Source organism: Ciconia boyciana, chromosome 6 (genome assembly GCF_034638445.1).
Source record: "Ciconia boyciana chromosome 6, ASM3463844v1, whole genome shotgun sequence".
NCBI classification, from domain to species: domain Eukaryota; kingdom Metazoa; phylum Chordata; class Aves; order Ciconiiformes; family Ciconiidae; genus Ciconia; species Ciconia boyciana.
In genome coordinates this window covers 10051454-10070927 of record NC_132939.1, presented here as the reverse complement: position 1 = coordinate 10070927, position 19474 = coordinate 10051454, and positions in this window count along the sequence as shown.

Here is a 19474-nt window from a genome sequence, read left to right as displayed (position 1 = left end):
AATATTATTTTCTCCTCCTGCCTTCTGAGGATGGAGAGTGAGAGCATGGCTTGGTGGGTACCTGGCAGGCAGCCAAGGTTAACCGACCACACTTAGATGTCTATCTCAGCAAAAGCAAGACCTAGAAATGCAGAGGACTAACTTGAGAAGCTGGACTTCAAGCATCTTCTTTAGATTCATAGGAGAAACATAAAATGTGCAAATCCTTCCACTCAGAGGTGTTCTGGCATCTACAGCACAGATACAGCACAGAGCCTATGATATTCATCTTGGATTAGCAAGAAGCAATAGCTACACTGTGGCTGTACTTAAAATACCAACACACTGTGCATTCTAGTTGCAAAGAGCTGAACAAACACAAATTGAGCCCAATTTCCTAAGAAAAAAAGTTTTGACTACGCAATAAGATGGGCATATCACTAAATACACTTCTTTGTTTCTAGTAAACAGTTAACTGCATTTTCTGGGAAACAGAATGTGAATAAAACAATGACTTTTTTTAAAGTGATTGAAGCTGTCCTCTTCTTTTGCAAACACAAAGCATGAGGAGAAGTCACAGCATTTGCACTTTTCCCTCACTGGCATAGCCAGAAGTTCTGTAATAATCTGTCTTGCAGGAGGAGACTACAAAAAGTGTGTTTATTTTTATCAACAGGAAGATTAATACACAGTTTGATGGTAACAAGCAGATATGTATCCAGGCAAAAGACTTCTGACATTTTGGGATTTCTAATGACAGAAGAAAACAACCCTACAGCATATCTTGAATGCAGCTGAGATGCCCCCATTTTAATTCCTGTAGTCGTCTTTCTTTAAATGATACCCTGTAAAATTTATTTGCTGAATAGCAGCTAAAACGATGTATGTCCCTGGTTTTCATCAGCATAACAAAGTCTTTGGACTTCAAGCTCTTCAGAGAGAGAACACATCTCTATGTGGTCTGTATACCTTGACATATACTACATAAATGTATAATAATCTTCTGCATTTCATAAGGGGTAGTAGCAGACTAAAATCCTTACATTTCAGAAAAGCTCTTTTCCTGAAGAAATTCCTGTCAACGGTCAGGATGGTATTAAGTGATAATCAAGCCTTTGGAGGTTAAAATTGTTATCTCAGGAAAACTATAGAAAGAAGAGTGACATCAGTGAAAGTAGTGCAGATTTTCAAAGGAGAAAAACCAGCAGAACCTAGCACAGTTTTATAAAAATATACTCACACACACATATATCGTTTCTACCCCCTCATAAAACTTGCATAATTTCATTCTATTCAGCAACAGCAATCACAAATCTTAGCATCCTTCCTACCACATTAGTAGTAGGAAAGCAGCTCTGAGGAGGTAGTGACAGATGTGTCATTAAAAATGTGAACTTGAGTGCTGGCCCCAAGCTGTCCCTGGGTTGCGGCACTGAGGTCTCCTCTAATTGCTTATGCAGCAGCATCCAGATCACTGGGAGTGCATCTGCAGCAAAGCAGGTGGGGAAATCAGTCACATCACTCCTATCAGCAGTTGTTCCAGGTTGCATATTTACAGCAAAACTCTCCCTCTGCACTGACAAAACAAAACAAAACAAAAAAACCACAAAACCAACACTCGTACACACCACCACCAAGAAATCTAAAGCACTGAATCCAGTCTGGAACCTTAGTTTTATAAGTCTCTAAGAGATCATTCATGCGGTGATCCTACTGCATTGAGATCAGAGTTGAGGCCTCAGGTTTCCTAATTCTTCCAAGTATGGTGCGTTAACATCATTTTCACAAACAGAAACATTAAAAAAAAAAAAAGAACAACAATTGGCAACAATTAAAAAAGAATCAGAAAAAGTCCTATGAATGCATTACCAGATTAATTTCAAAATCAAAGTGATGGTACCAAATCAAACAAAAATAAAATTATGATGTCTGAAATCTCACAGGATTTTTTTTTTCTTTTTGGGAGGGAGGGGGGAGTGTGTCTGTTTTTTACAAGTCCCTCTTTATTCCCTAGGAACTTAAGCTTACAGTCTGCTGAAACAGTTACTTGTATTACAGTTACTGTAACAACAGTTACTGACCTAGGAAATTACTGAAGAAACTGTAGCATACATTAGGGTGCAAATTTTAATGAACGCTTACCATACCTCATCATCTTAATGACAGGCTATACAATTCTATGTCAAGCCCCTCAAAATTTTGCTTGATAAGAAACATATGCCTTAGCCATCACTACCTCCTGAATTTCAGGTAGCGATTTTTATTCTTATATTCTTTGATTAGTCAAGACTCGGGCATATCTGATTTCCTTTATATAAACCACAAGTACTTCTACCACCGGTAGATAGTTCCCTGGGCACATGGTCTGGAATCAAACATTTGTTCGACTGTTTTGATTTATTTACTCTTGCCTCAGTTAGGTTTCAGGAATTGAGCTGTTTGTACTCCTACCGTGGGGAGATTAACATAATGACTCTCTTTGTTCAATCTCTTTAGTGCATCCAAAAGTCAATGCCATGCAGTTAGGGCCAGGTGGGGCGGGGGGGGGGGGAGAGTCAACCATTTTACCAATAGCACACAGCTAAAGACTGTACATAAACTTGTTGAACTGTTTGAAAGCTATTTTATACTTGTTCAGCCAGTCTCAGTCTCCTGAAAACGATACCAACAATACTGGAATTCTTGCTGTTCTGCCTTTGCACATACTCCTACTGAAATACAAGTAAGAAAAACATACATCACTAACCATTTTCATTGTCTATCCATATTTTCCCAGAAAATACATGGATATATCTTAAATCAGTTATTCTCCCCCTCCCTCCCTACGCTTAAATTCTTCAGATAATGATTTACTTGATTACAGATTGGAGTTTGGATATGGGTTCAAGTACTTCACAGCTCTTACCAAATTTACAAAATGTGACTAGATGCCACAGGAAATAGGCTCCTCTGAATTTCCCCGCCCCTTTTCTTTTTATTCTAAGTATGTGTAAAACTACTATGAGAACTGTCTCTTTTGTGTCAATATGAACCTGGGGGTAGAGGAAGACTAGTGTGGAAAGCAAGAAGGAATGGAGAAACGAATGAGCCAAAACTCATAATAGTAAGCACCTCCATACAGCTGGATGTATCCAGAATACATATCTGGAGCTGTAATTGTTCTTACTGTATTTTCGGAGCCTTTGAAAGTAGGAGCAAAAGTCTCAGGTCTTAAGCCATTCTTAAGCATTAAGAATGCTTTATTTCAGCTTTGTGCCAGAAGCTAGTTAAAATTAATAGCACTTTTTGTTCATGGCAAATTTTTTTTATTTATTTTATTACTTTATGAGTAAATTTGTTCTTAATAATTTTCTCTGTGGGGGATAGGAAGACATTTGTTTCCACAAGGAGCATTTTTTTTTCCTGGGGGTCCCAACAGCTAAATAAAAAAAGTTTTAAAAGAAGAATATAAAAAGTTTTAAAAGAAGTATATATACATTTCTCTCACTGTGAAATGCTATCTTTTTTCCAAGTACTGACAGCCAATTGGTTCTTTCAATTCCCTAACATTTCAAGAACAGCATGAGATTTGCAAAGGCAAGAGAAAACAATACAGAGTGAAAAGTACCGATTAACTTGTGGTGGCTCATTGAGTCAGAATATGGTTCCCTACTGTGCTGTCTCTAAAAATCTTAAATCATCTTTCCCTCCCAGAAGCACCCAGAATAATTTGATCTCTCAAGGTAACAAAGTTAATTCCTTTAATCTAAAGTAAAAAGCTTAAAAGCTTTCTTATGGGTGGAGGATCTTGATAGGTTGCATTTTTAATTGTAAAATCTAATTAAGGAGTCCACCTATACATTACTAAGCGGTTAGTATGGTTTTTTCCTTTTTAAGACAGACACAGCTATTTCTTACGAAATAACCCCACAGGTTTATGCTAAGAAAACATTTTCTACCTGGTCCTACTTTATTGCTGTTTTCTTTACCACTGGTTCCAATTTTAATTGCTAAATGGTATCTAAATTGTGGTGGTCTGATCATTTTACCCCACCCCCCACCCCCCCTTTATTTTTTTGGTACTGATATCACTAACCCTATTTCATTATATGAATATATATGTTATATATACACCACATATACATATACTAGAAGAGGTATATTCACCAGAAAAGGGACAATGAAGGGACATTTGCAACACACAAATGGATTTCAGGAGATAAGGGTACCATGTAATCATGGTATGTTTATGCAGTTTAAGGCACAGAGATGTAAATATCTAAATTGCTCACCAGGGCCATTAATTCACTCACTTTACAGAAGTCTCTAATATAATAAGACTCTAGGTCCAACAATTATTCTAGGTATAGAATGGGGAACTGGGCACACTATTAAGTTATTCTAAGGCTTAGCTATATCAGGACAGAGAAATAACTAACTGTTGTCTTGGGAATATGACATTAGAGCACATATTTCTATCCTGCTTGCATTAAAAGTTGTTAGAGTTGGGATCCTTGAAGCATCACCACAAAGAAACAACATTCCCTACCAACTGGGAGCTCTCTTAGGATTTTCAGTATTTATTGCCCTCTTTCAGTAGAAGTTGTTTAAATTTCCACCAGTTTCTTATATCTTTATTACTTCCAAAACATAAGGTATTACTACTTTAATTACTTCATTACTAGTATCATTAATCGGGGTGGGGTGGGGTGGGGTGGGGTGGTGGGCAGACTGCCCATGCATACTACCATGCTTGGTTTTTCCTTTCCCTTTGTTTCTTGATAACGTTATGTATTCCTGTTTGGAAACTATCATCACAGTGACTGTGTCTCCAAATAATCACAGTGACTGTGTCTCCAAATCATCTGTATTCATTAGTTTTTCTTCCATAACTGTCCCTCCCTTTCCCCACTTTTAGTCTTTCCTTCCTACAAAGTTTCTTCTCTTCACTCACTGTAATTGTCTTCACTCCCTTTTCCAGGCATTTGAGTTTTGAGGCACTTAATGCCAGCTCCTTCCTTGTTTCATCTAGTAGATGCACGTGATCTGTTGCTTTTAAACTTACACTTTTGTCACTACATCTCTTTGCATTTCTGTTAGTTGTTCAAATCCTGTCTTTTTACTACCAGCTGACTCTAAATTATTCAGCTGTTCTATAAATTCATTCCTAAGGTCTTCTTTATGTTCCCTACAGGATGAACAAAGGAGAATGAAAGCCAGAAAGAAGTAATAAAAGTCTCTCTGGGTGTCTCCATCTACTTTCCTACAAGTTAGAAAAGACCTTTAACAGATTTTTTCCACTTTTCATTCTTCCCTCATCCAGCCTCCATTCCCCTTCCATTTGAAGTTTGCAAGCACTTTGTAATCCGTCCTGAACTAAACTCCCTGCTCAAGAACATCCTCCTCCATTTCCAAATTCCACCACTCCAGAGCTGGGTTCATCCACAGGAAGGGCTGAAAGTTAGGTATAACCCCAATCCCTTTGCAGTAGAGGAGAGTTACAGACTTCAATGATGAAATCCTGCCATTTCCATGTCCACCCCTCATTATCATCATTCTCCAACACTGGTCGAACCTCAGCCAGTTCTCTCAGAGAAGAGCTACTCACTTTTCTGCAGGGTTTTAACAAACGCACCCTAAGTGTGGCTAGCCAAATGGATGCTGTAACACAGACCAACCTCGTTTTGAAATGTCTTTCTATAACAACACTGCAAGGCCATGTATCTGGCATCCTTGCTTTCTTGAGGGGAGACTGTTGCACAGCTACAGCTCTTAGAAGCTAACGTTGTTAGCCTCTCAGTTCAATCAACTTCTCATTAAAGATAAGTTCAAGATGGGAGAAACCTTACAAAATCATTTTATTTATTGAGACTTGTGCTACCTTATTTTTCATAACTTCTGGAGCTATAACTAAAAAAGCAAGCACACAAACTTGCTTAAGGTCTCAAAATGTGCATTTGCATACACACACATACATGTACAAACATATATAAACATATGTGCGTGCGTACACATATACATAGACATGCTTGCTGTTATAGCACTAATAAATGCACAGTGATCCTATACTTATTCCTGTAACCTAAATGCCCAGCTCTGCACCTGTCCCTCGTATGTCAAGTATCATCTCTCACAGTGTACCTAGTCTTACTAATTTCAACATATGTGCACACGGTATAATACTTCACAACTAAAGGTCTAGAAATCAGGCACTAAAATAACATAAGACTAATTAAGCCCAAATGCTAAAGAATGAAAGGAGTTTCTGAAGTTAGCTGTCATTAGCTATATCAGGAGAGAGAAATGACAAACCGTTGTCTTGGGAATATGACATTAAAGCACAAAAATATTAAATTAAACATTGTTGTGCTTTGGTAAATGTCAACAACTACCTCAGTGGGAGAGTGACAGGCCTCTGGCAGAGGAATTCAGTATGAAAGAACAGATTTCAAAAAGAATCTGGTTTATTCTTTAAAAGGAACTGTCAACACAAGTCACAAAGGATGACAGACAGAAATGAGATTAGGAACAGCCTTTTAAAAAACCTGTCATCCTAGGAAATCAATAGGAAATCATTAACTAATAAATGATAACATCTGCTATCATGGGATTTAGTGTTATTATACAACCTTCTTTCTTGATTTCATTAAAAACAATAAAGATATTTAGCACTTTGGGAAGACATGGAAGCAATGTTACTGGACTGTGCTGCACCCTCCATAAATAAAAAAATAATTTCCTGTACAAACATATCTCAAAACTAAGGATCATCTCAAAGAAAAAGACAGTAATAACATAGTAGGCTTTATGATTACTATTATCAGGGCAGTCAGTTTGGGTCCTGTTCTGTGTCCGATTCTGTACAAATACTATATATTAAAAAAAAAATTTGGAAAAAAAAAAAAAAATGTCAACATTGGATACATGAGGTGTGCAATGTATTTTATCCAGTTCAGGTATCTTTTGTACAAGTAGCACTTCACTTCATAAAATAACCCAGAATGATAAGCAGAAATTCTGTATCTAACTTATTCCATTAGTTCAAATCAGAACTCACAGCTAATTCCTTTATGATATTTGTCCTGGTTTCAGCTGAGATAGAGTTAATTTTCTTTATAGTGGCTGGTGTGGGGCGGTTGTGTGGCTGAGTGGCTGTGTGGTGCTTAGTTGCTGGCTGGGGTTAAACCACGACAATATTGAAGCCTCAACAGAACATCAGATTTCTGGACCCTGTTATCATCTTTTCCAGGCTGTAAATCTACAGTGACATCCATAAATCTATAAAAGCTAAGGAGCTTGAATCTAATAACCCAAACTACATAATTAATTTCTAGCTTGTCATTTTACTCTGCATTTACTCAAAGTCTGCCTATGCCTAACTTTCTACCCTAGTTAGCGAAACTGACTTGTATAAACCTATTATTGGGGATGGGGAAACAAAGACTGCTTAGCCAAAAATAAATTCTTAAGATATATATCTTAATAGTGCTTATCGTTAGCCCCTGTTTACCAGACCCATCTTTTGTGTCATATATTTATATGACAATGCTGTCCTGATCACATGCAGATGAGAAACCAGCACAATAAAAAGACAGAGAGAGAAAATGAGTAAGTTTAAGTGACTGTAAACAGAAATAGCTTCTCTTCTTCACTACAGTTGTCAGTATTTTTGTAAACATGCATACCCACCAAAACACAGTAATACCAGCTAGAAAAAGAAACTTGAAAATAAAAAGATTCAAAGTGTGGATGTATCTAAATGTTGTTGCAATTTACAAAAAGCATTTACCACTTACATACTATCTTGAATAATTAATTTTTTTTCAACTTATACTTGAGATACCAAATAATGTCCTATTAAAATACATAGTAATTTATTATTTTCATACCACTGAACCAAGACTGTTCTTGCAGTGGTACTAAATTAGGTGCTCATTTTTCAGATTAGCTAGCAGATCTTTCAAACATGCAAGCTGAAGATGAAATGAAGAACGTTTGGGATAAATACCCAAATGTTAGCTTTTACCCATCAGGTAATACTTACCAGGTAGAAAGTTCTGCCAATGCAAGGCATTTTGTGAGCACTAACTAGTCCACTTCATTTAAAATGATCTAATTGTTATGTGCTTTCATTAACAGCATAGATTTATTGAGGGATTTTTCCTTTCATTGTATTAGGAGGAAGTCCCATGATCATTTCCAGTGTGGAATCTGTAGGGAGAGTATCAAAGAGGTGACAGGCAACAGTAAGTGCAATACCATCAATATTCTCAGCCTATGCAGCTGTTTCTATATGCCACCTCACAGAAGAGCAAATGGCCTTTTTTATTCAGCTTAGAGTTAACCTAGGCTATATATGTAAATATATTTTGCTTTTATTTCCTCAGGCCATCTACTTTGGTGGCAAGTACAAAGGATGAACGGAGACACATGAAAAGGGCCAGTCACTAGTGGTAGCCTGTTGTGTTACAAAATACGTATCTCATACACAAGACCTCATAAAAGGAATGTCACTCTAAATGCAAGGTATCGTCAGCTCAATAGCATTGTAATTGCTAATTTGGCAGACATATGGTTTTAATGAAGCTGGAAGAAAAATCCTTATCTACTGGTGTAGTTGAAAACTGTGAGCTGAGAAACAATTACTTAATCTGAAATGAGATTTGTTACATAAATCCATATAAAGCAATTGCTAAAGGGTTTCTACTTCTTTACCCTCTATTAGTTCTCTTACATCAGCGTTCTTATTGACCCCTTATAATGGAAAAATCATAATGTCAGTGTAATTATCAACTGCTAAGGCCTTGGAAAATGTCCTGCTTCCTAAGATACCACTGATTTTAGTTTGAATTCTCTGTTTTGTTTCCTTTTCTCATGAACAATAATCAGTTTGCTGAATGAGACCTTTTCTCACCTTTTCAAATTCCAGATAATTTTTGTTAATTACAGGATTCACCATGATGAGAAATGAATTTGCACTCTCCAGACCGTTGTCATGTGTTCTGAGAGGGAAGGATCAAAAGTTAGTTCCAGCTTATTACCTAACTAGAAGTTCACCCTAGAATAAGAGGAAACAGGAAGAGAAAAGGAGGGGGGGGAAAAAAAGAAAAGAGGAAAAAATCCTCACATTGCTAGCTCACAGTGTTGAGCCAACTCAGAATACTATAGCAGAAGGCTCTGTGAGAAGTACTTCCCTCCAGTGTGCATGCTGAGTGAACCCCTGATGATAATAAAGCTCTCAGATCCACACAAATTCAAAAAGCTTGTGCTGGCTCTCTTTGATCCACACATCTGACAAAATCGGCAGCATCTCTCTTAAGTGAAAGTAAAATTTTTGCAAATAATGGAACATTTCTGCTTCTACAGTTTATCTACTCTGGGAAATGCAACCTGAACAGTTCCTTGTTGTCCTTTAACACTACAGTCAAAGAACTGTTATCCCTTTTTACAGTATATTGGATCATAAGATTTAAAAAATGAAATGTTCTTGTGGATAAAACCAACATTTTAAAAGGCTGGTGTCAACGAGCATTTGACTGTCTCCTGTTTTTTTACTAAATCCTATGAAAAGATGGGAAAATTATTTAAAGATTCAGTGGTAATGTTTCAGATACAGATCTGAAAGTCAGTTAAATTATCTCAGGTGATAATTTTCAGTATAGGTTATGGAGAGGCTTTTTTCATTGATATCCCTAACCTACATACGTACATTCATAGAAAGATAAAGTGACAGGGCAAAAGTTCCTCCTGCCTGCTTTGACAGAGAACTAGTATGCCAGGGCAACTTAAAAAAAATGCAAAGACAGTAGAAGAGGATGTGTACAACCATCTTCCTTCATAGAGTACTGCCAGATAGAAAAGGTCTGGGTGCAGCAACGAGGCTTTGCACTTTGATGAGGCTCAGAGAGAAGACAATTCAATTTCTATATATTGCTCTGTGTGTGTTCAGAAAGAGGCACCAAAAGTTGGTTCCAGGCAATACCCAACTAGAAATTCAACCTAAAGAGAGTTAAGAAGGAACAGTTATACAGCCCATCTCCTGCTATCACCGCACACATGCAAAGATACCTAGCGTAATCCTCCATCTTCTTTCCAGCTCCTTCAAAGCTCAGAGTGCTTTACGCAAGTAGCACAAATGTGTCATCATTTTTTGTACCAAATATATATTATTATCTTTCAACCTTTTCAACCTTTCAAACGTCAGGTCTCCTAAAGTTCTCATATTTTCTATTACAATCCTCCAAAATCTTTTTACATGTCTACATCTTTCTTATAGTAAGGTGTTCAGAAGTGAATGCAGTTGTGCAGATAAGGCCCCATCGGTATACAGCATAAGAGGAAAAATTACTTCCCTCCTGGAACTTCTGTGACTACATACCAGAATGTTACCTACCTTTCTTTACAATTATAGCAGTCCTCAACCCGTACTTTGGTGAGTAATCTAGGGTAATCTACTCTGATTGTGATCTAGTGTAATCTCTAAATTGGTGTCTAGCCAGTTATCACTACCTATTTGGTTGCCCAAGCGCAGCGTTTTGCAGCAGTCTTTTCAGAATGTCATCTTAATTTCAAGCCATTTCTCCAATTTATTATGTTCATTTTGAGTTATAATCAAGACATTAGTAAAAATAACATTATATTATACCTAGGACAGACCTCTTATTTCATGTATTTGATTTTATTAGAATAACTAGAAGTTATAGTTAGAATAGTTTGAATAATTCTATAAATAGTTCAATAGTTAGATGAATAATTCAGTAATTCAATAGTAAGAATAGTTAGAAAATTGGAGTAACTTTTATTTTCAGTACCTGCAGCTTGTGCATGGTCACGTCCAGGAATGCACATTATTTGAAGCTCTTAATGTGACTCAGCTAACTAAGAGCTCCAAACAGGCAAACCAGCTGATTCCTGAATGATACATACTTTGAGGGACCTCTTAAGGACACGCTGAGGCAAAACGGGATCCCGCCAGAGTCAGGGAGTGTTCTGACAGTCAGGAGCATCACAGTTTAGCCCTCTGGATTCAGCAAAACAGATTATATAACAGAATGAGACAAATGTCATCCAACATTTTCACTGACGACTGATTACAGAAGATTCTACACATTTGTCCAAACTGTATCTCTCTTGCCTGTGCTGTTTAGAACAAGTGAGACAAATCAGAAATAGGACAGCAAAAGGACAGAGGGAGAAAGCAAAAATAAAATTTTATTTTACTGTAAAGTACTTGAGACTATTTTAATTTTTCTGTGTTAAACCTAATGGCTGCATGGGCTCTTCTGGTTAACTCTGTATTAAATATTACGATAGTTTGGCACAGCAATGATTGATAAGTGTTATCTGTATTCTCCTTGTGTACCCCTTACACAGAGGATGAGGAATCATACCTTTTTTTCCTACATTTCTACATAAACTCAAAGCATAAAAGTAGCTTTACCTTGGAAAATAGTAAATAAGAAAACTCAATTTTATTTCAGACATGGACCCCAAAACTTGGTTTGTTAACAAGAGTTTATCTATACTAGCAGCCTCCTTTTAAGCCTTTAAAAGCTGGACTAAAAATTCTGGTTGTGTTCCAAAATACACAGAAAAAACACCTGTTGATATCAGTGTGATTTAACTGAAGTCCCCCTGCATGAAAGCCACTGTTATTCCTTCCAGTAAGACCAGAAATCATCCAGCGATATGTAGAGCATTTGACATCTGTTATAACTATGTAAGAGCAAAGGGTCTTTCAAGATTTTGAACTGGTTAATAATTTAGCATACTTGACATATTATACATTAACTCCTTGCCACAGTTCAGGCACCTATGAAATTGGTACAAAGATTCCAAAACACTTAGCTGATTTTTGGATTATCAACAGTTTGTAATCCTATCATTCACTCATTACTTGCAGCTTTTCAGAGAGCACTGTCTTCTGGGCACAAAAAGAAGAAAAAAGCCTGCTCAAGCAGTTGGTGTCTGGGCTCCAGTCTGCAAATCTCAAATTCAGACTTTTCTCATCAAACAGGTATCTATCAGCATAGGGACTACTCGACCTACAATGCAGCTTTGCCATGTGCTTTTCCACCTTAGCAATTTCAAATCAGCTATTAGTTTCACTTAGTTCTTTGAAACATACACAGCCATGCTGACATAAGTGAGCTTGGCACAGGGACAGAAAAGATTGGGACACAAGTGACGACTCAAACTGTCTGCTTAAGGGATTGCCTTCAGGATTTAAAAGAACCTGCATACACTGCTTTTTAGGAGCCCCTATAAGTCCAGAAAGATAAACAACACTTGCAGAGGGCATCCCAACATCACAAGTGGAGGGAATGCATCCTTCAAGCACACACAGCTGAACCACGTGGCAACAGGGTAGTGGATCCTCTGAACAAAAATCATTTCTCTGTATGTGTTTTAGCAGCAGTTTTCCAGCAACCTGAGTTGCAAGAGGAGCTAGTTACAAAAAGAAATAGGAAAAAAAATCACATTCTATTTGCTTTTTATGTGGGGCCCTGGACTGTTACTTTACCATACATGGCAGATTCTCACTGCAAAGAAGTGTGTTGGGGAGGGGAAAAAAAAAATCAAACAAAAAAATCCCCAAACAAACAAAAAAACCCCAAAGACAACAACAAAACAGAAAGGTAAGAAAGAAAAATAAAAGTACTCTTTTAAGACATATTTTAAAATTGATACTTCTAGCCATGTTTAGAAAAAAATAAACAGAATGGCAATAAGTCGGGGGAAAAGAATAATTTCATATGTTACAAAGTAAATTCATGATGCTACACCACCACAGGTGCTGCAGCAGCTGTATCATATCTCTTTTGTAAGACTTTAAAGACCCTGCATATTTCTGCTGTTACAAATGCATGTTATTTATAATGTTTCTATGGATTTTATTTGCGTAACTCTAGCTCAGTGCTCTTCTTGGACTTTAATATTGTAAGTTTCTTGTATCTTTCCTTAAGTGTAACACAAAGCTAGAGAAAATGAAGAACTGTTCCTGTGGGTTCCTTTACGATGTGCAAGCATAACTACAACATCAACATCTTCGGAAAATGTTTTGATATTCCTCCTAACTTTTATATAGCAGCAATCTTGTCCAGCAAATAGATACTCCTGCTGAGGGAAATCATAGGATGACTCATCTCCCAGACTGCATGAGACAACCCCAGGGCCTACATGTTTTTCGTCCCCAAAATAGTATACATTTTTCTCCCTTGCCAGAAAGCTGTCCTAAATATAAGAGTTTAGGGACATAAGCTGGAGACAGGTGTCAACTGTAATGACACATGTGAGTTCACAGGCTGTAGGAAAGATGTACTCAATTTTTGGCAGGGTCCAGTGGGTGACTTTACCACAGTCTCCTTGGGCATGGTCTGAAGGAAGCAGTGTACCCATTCCACAATCAAAGTTGAGTCTGCCATTTCACTATCTTTGCCCAAAAGTAATTTACCACTTTGTTTTATTCAAGTTGCCTTTTTGAGGGGAAATTTTTCAATGTGGCTCTTCAAAAGAATAAAAATCTCATACATGTATATCTGTTCTCTCTTTTTCTACATTGTTTTTCTCTACTGTGATAAGAAAACTAATTAAAATAGGCGATTCCTTCAAAAGGAAGAACAGGAAAGTTCTAAATACCCTGAACTCCACTGACTGCAAGCCTTGATGTCAAAAACATTTTTCAAATGTATTAAAGGAGCAGGGTGGTTCATTTCAGTTCTTGAGCCAATAGAAAGCAGCCACAGATGCAGGATGGAAAATGCTGAATCTAATATGGCCCTAAGCCTACACAATATTGTCCACTGGGCTGTACAAAAACATGGCTTGAGTGAGAAGGCAAAGTTTTCTGCCGTTCCAAAAACTTAAGTATGGTAACATAATGAAAGAGCAATGTGCCAAGCAAACTCAAAGATGGAAAAATACACCGGTTTTAGCACATTAAAACCCAACAAAAAAGTTTACACATATAATTCAATTCTCTTTCTGATATGTTTCATTTCTTTGTTATTTCTTTTTTTAATTCTTTATGCAATTAAGAAACATGCAATTATTTTCTTAGCATATTTTAGTCACAGACAACAGCATGGAGCCTTTACAATTCCCTTCATAGCATTCAGCCTATGGAATACGGAATCAGGTATCACTCAAGACCACAGTAGGGCCCAGTTCTGCTGTCCTTATACACACAAACTCTCAGTGAAGTCAGAGAAGAAATCTTTTGTATATTAGCACGAGGTACTGGAGCAGTAAACTGATGATAATAGCTGGGAAAAATTTTAAAGTTATCCTTGAAACAGGTTTATTTGAAAGAATGGAAAGTTACAGTCAGATATTGTATGCAATAAATATTAAAATGCTGCTTGCAAAAATTCTTGAAAGGAAGACTTTCTTCCCACTCATCAAAAAGTCAGGCAACCTGTTGTGGTCTCTGTGCAGTCTGTAACATACACAATCGCTAATGACTGGTGAGCGGTTCCATATTCTCACTAATTTTTTGCTAGTATCAAATAAATTACTGAACTGAAAAGAAAGAGATTAAACTAAAAATTAAGTTCATCCATCACTCTTTATGAGCCATGAAAAAGTCTTCAGAGGGAATAAATCTTTGTGTGAGAGACTACTGCTGTTGAAAACTCTTCATGCTTGAAATGCATGAATACCTTAAAGCTTGTAAGCTGCCCTGTTGACATTTTGCTGTTTTGATTAAATTTCCTATGCTGCTGCATATAATGTGAAATGATAGTACGTTGCTGTTATATTTCAAAAGTACCTTTGCTGTATAAACATGTAAGTAGTCTACTTAAATTCTTAGATATATTATGGCCTGGAGCTCTTCTGAGTAGCAGTAATAGGCTTAAGAAGCATGTTCATTAGCACTACTAACATACAACAGTAATTAGCAATTACAGCACTCTCTTCAGGTTCAAAATGTTCTAGGAATTTCAAGGAAGATGTTTTTTTCAAAACAGAAAGACAAGTTTAATCTTTTTCTAATTTGAAACAAAGCATGCCACACAATATTATTGTGAGTTAGGTAAACAGAGGTATTTTACAAACATGAGTTGAAGTGACTTGCCAAGGCCACAGCTGGAATCACCATAAGAGTGGGATCTGAATTCAGGCTTCCTAGTTTTCAGTTCCTGTGTCAAGGTGGCAGGGAGGCTATGCCTGCGTACTGGTCTGGGGGGGGCAGGGGGAAAGCAGCAAACATTATTTTTCCTAACAACTTGATCAGAAATCCGCATGCACTTAAACATTCTTCTCAGTTTAGATGATCTGTAAAGCTGCCATGGCTGACAATCATAGGGTATATTATGAATCTTTACCTGCCTGCAGAAGCTTTATTCTCAGTTAAAAGCCATGTATTTTTAAACATCAGTGATTTTTGAAAGAAAAGGCATCCTAAAGATTTATTTCCATAGTGGCAATAATTATCAAAGCAGAGAGACAAGTTTCCTAAGAAAAACACAGCTAACACTCCTTTCAGAAGAGCAATTCACACACCCCCTTTGTTGAAGCTTCATTGGTATGCATTTTAATACAGCAGCATGGGCTGAATTCACAGCTTTGGTGACTGTGGATCCTGCCCTGTAACATACTGTGCGTCTCCAACTCTAAGGTCAGTAGCAGCCCAGATTCTTTCAAGTGTTGCTGAGCATCTGGCAGGGTTGTGCCCAGCGAGAGGAAGAGTTTCAGAGAGTATCACCATCTACAGTTTCAGTAAGACTGATATTGTTCCTGTGAAAGTCTTAGATGAATACTATCACTTCCATGGAAACGCTGAAGTAAACTTTTCTGAACTGAAACACCAGAGTTAGAGGGCTTTGGTCTCTTTCCAAACAAGAACTCCACTCTTTGTACACACCATTAGTTTCTTTCCCCTTGAACACAAAGGAAAACAGTTCCCTAAAGAGACAAATATTTGTTTATTAAGACTGCAAGATAAAACTTACTGATTTTCCTAAAAACAGGTGTGGGCTTTGGGCACTTACTATCAAAAGAGAAGTGGGGAGATGTTCTTCCTCAATAGGTTGTTTTGCACAAAGATGTAAAGGTTAACTTTAGCCAAAGCAATTTAGCTTTCTAATAGCATTTGGCTCCAACAAATGCCTCATATACAAAAACAGATGAACCATTACAGTACTGCTCCTGGCTTGTCTACAAACCAGAACGAATAACGAAGGAGGTGCCCTTATGTTTCACTGGCCTCTGCTCAGGATTTCCCAAGCTAACATATCCTAGCACCAGCTATAGGATAAGAGTCCTTCAGATGCTTCATGTTTTAAGGTTCTCAGGACTGTGGTGACACAACATAAATGCCTGATAAAGCCAGTCTCGGATCATGTACAAAACACAAGGAAACCACTACTTCACTAGGATAACAATCCGAACTTTGTCAGTGCTCAAAAGAAGCCAAGCACTCTGCTTCTGAATTACATCTAGCAGAAAAATGGCCCAAAGCAAAACTACTGCTCGCTTCACATCCTGATGTGAACATCCGTGTAGACTAAGATGTGGCTGTTGTAGACTAATGTTTACGAAAAGCGTACTTCAAACAGAAGTGTCTGAATAAAGTTATTTTATTCAACATTTTGAACCCACATCCTAGAACTAAGTATCCCACTTGGCACCGGGGTTGCAGATGACTGAGGTATTAGGGAAGTACTCTGCTGAAAAAATTATAAAATAAATAAAATTTTAAAAAATTCTTTTCCACAAACTACAGTAATAAATTACAGATATTTACAGCAATTTATCCCCCACCTCCTTGCAACAATAAAGTTTGAATGGGGATCACAAACATATCTTAAGAAAAGCTATGGAACTCCAGAATCAGCACTTGGTGACAGTGTTTGCAACTGTCCCTCCCTTAATATACTAGGTGGCTTCGTGGTGATCCATTTCAGACATTTTCAGCAATCAAGAAGAAAGGAAAAGATGCTGCCAGCATCCCTTTGTGAGCTTTCAATGGATGACTTAGAATGATAAGAGGTGACCTCTAACTCATGCTGTCTGACACAGCAACTATCCAGTTAGGTGGTGTGAGACTCATTCCTGTCAAACATAGAGGAGGAAGAATTGGAAAGAAACAGGCTACATTTTATCAGCTTTAGAGTCCTTTCTGCCTTTAAATGGCTGCTAAAGAGCTTGTAAGTATGTTTGCCAGCAGTTCCAGTCAAGAAGCATTCTTTGAAGGAAATACTAAAATCTGAGCCTGCATGTACATGACATAACTCCACTGCACAGTGTAGAGGGTCATCTTCAGTTTAAGAGACTGAATATAGTCTACTGGAGTGAGCCAGGTCCATCCAGGAATTTGTTGTCTTTCTCCCAAAATATAACATAGCACTAGTCTGACAGAGATGTTACAGTAAAGGGCAATTGCACAGTCATCAAAATATCGGGAGTTAATGATTTTGCTATATTTGAATTCAGTAATTTCTGCCACAAGCTGCAGTGCAATAAAAGAAGCAGATGGACAGAGTTAATTATGGAAGAACTTCACAAAAATAGTGGAATGAGACACGTTAGGTGCAATTTTTCCACAAGATGCTGAGAAATCTTCCAATTCCAGCATCCTATTCCCTTGTCACCTTCTCAAAGATGGTTCTAGTTTCACAAGAAGAGATGATACATTTTCCTAGTATTTTAATTAAAATTAAGTTTTCACAAAAAAATTTATGCAAACACAGTGTTCAAATCTTTTTAAGTGTGTCCTGCTATAGATGTCACTGACAATTGTTCTTAAATCAATAATTTTGGTTTTATGCAACAGTCAACAAGCATCTTCCCAAATAGCAGAGACAAAGAGAGAAGGGTGGAGAATACTGACAAAGAGGTCAAAGAAAAAAACAGAAGACAGAAAAGGAAAAAAACTCAAACAAAAAATCTAAGAGAGAACTTGTAGCCACCAATTATTATATCTATATAATGCAGAATGCCCAATGTTTGCTTTCCAGAATAAATTTATACTTTCTGTGTCACGCTATTTATCTCACTGCAAGCCATACAAGAAACAAATTATCCCTTGTTCTTCATCAACAAACAGTAGAGAGAAGGGAAATCTTCTTAGCATTGGTTCAGTCATACCAGAAGAAAGTAAAAATGGTGACCATGCTCTGCACAGGTTTTTTTGTTTTACAATGGTAAAAATTACTCACATAACTGCAGAGTTTGTGCCTAGTTCCAACAGTGCATCTGCCATATAAACTTGGCTTCAGTTGTACTAGAATAAATTAAAGAACAGAATGCTTGGAAAGTATCTTCTCAGAAAAAAAAAAAGATCATAATAGAGTATTGTAGCTTTCAGCAAGAAAATAAAAATAAATATTGTGCTGGAATTACACTAGTAGGTGGCAATTGTGCAATGTGCTTGACCCTTTAAGGAAATTTACGCAGACAAGATTCCTGGCCAAATACAGAGTCGTACTTCAGCTTGTAGGCAATGCTGTGCTTCTTCACCTAACCTAAAGGTAACAGGAGTAATCTTGGAAATGTTTCTAATTCCTGTGAAAGATTATTTTTCAAAAAATTTCCATTTCCTGTTAATATCTCCATGCACTGCTCTATACAAAGGCACCTCAAAGCAGTAACCTATCTGCTTTGACTGTCCATATTAAAGAATATCTTCAATCTTCAACATTTTCCTGGTAGATGAGACCATTTTCTTACAATCTGTACCCCCCCACCCCAAAATGAGCACATGGTTATATTATGTAGTATTGTAGAAATATTTGCCTACTTTTCATGTCATATAATTTTAGACTGAATATAATATTGTTATTCAGAACACTATGAGCCAAAAATGTTTGAGCATAGATATGGGAAATTGCCTACAAGTGTAAACTTATTAAGAAAATAATTGTCCTCTCTTTTTTGTGACTGATCCATCACATTAAAGCAAAAAAAGTATAGGAACACCTGACAAACCTTCTTATGGAATTGTGAACCAATGCTTTTCTTCCAACCATGTGAGACATCTACCTCCCTCAAAAGAGGAAAGGGAAAAAGCAAACAAACAAACCCCAAAGAAACAAAAAAGCATCAACATAGGCATTAACCATCAAATATCTTTGGTTTGAAAATAAGGTTAGCATAGGCAAATTTAAGTGAATCACTAACAGAAAATGATGAGCTTTACCTCCTGATTTCTGACTGCATTATTAGATTGTCCAGCTGTGAGATCCATGAATAAGTTTTTTCAGGAAGCTCCTTCTGAGACTGCACTGCAAGAATCAAAATCCCGGGTACAGCTGACCAAGCTATAGGACTCACAGCTCCAGCTGGACAGTTCCTGGTCTCAGGCCTGAGATTCTTTTTAGAAATGTTTTCTAGTTCTTTATAAAAACTCCATCCAGCATGGCATGGATGTAAGACAAAGGACAATATATACCTGTATATGAATGCTTTCATTTCTTACAGTATTTTCATGGAACATCAAATACATCTGGAACATAGGAATGACATTAGCATTGAGGAGTGGCTGGAAACAAACATGCAATTGTGAAAATGTTTC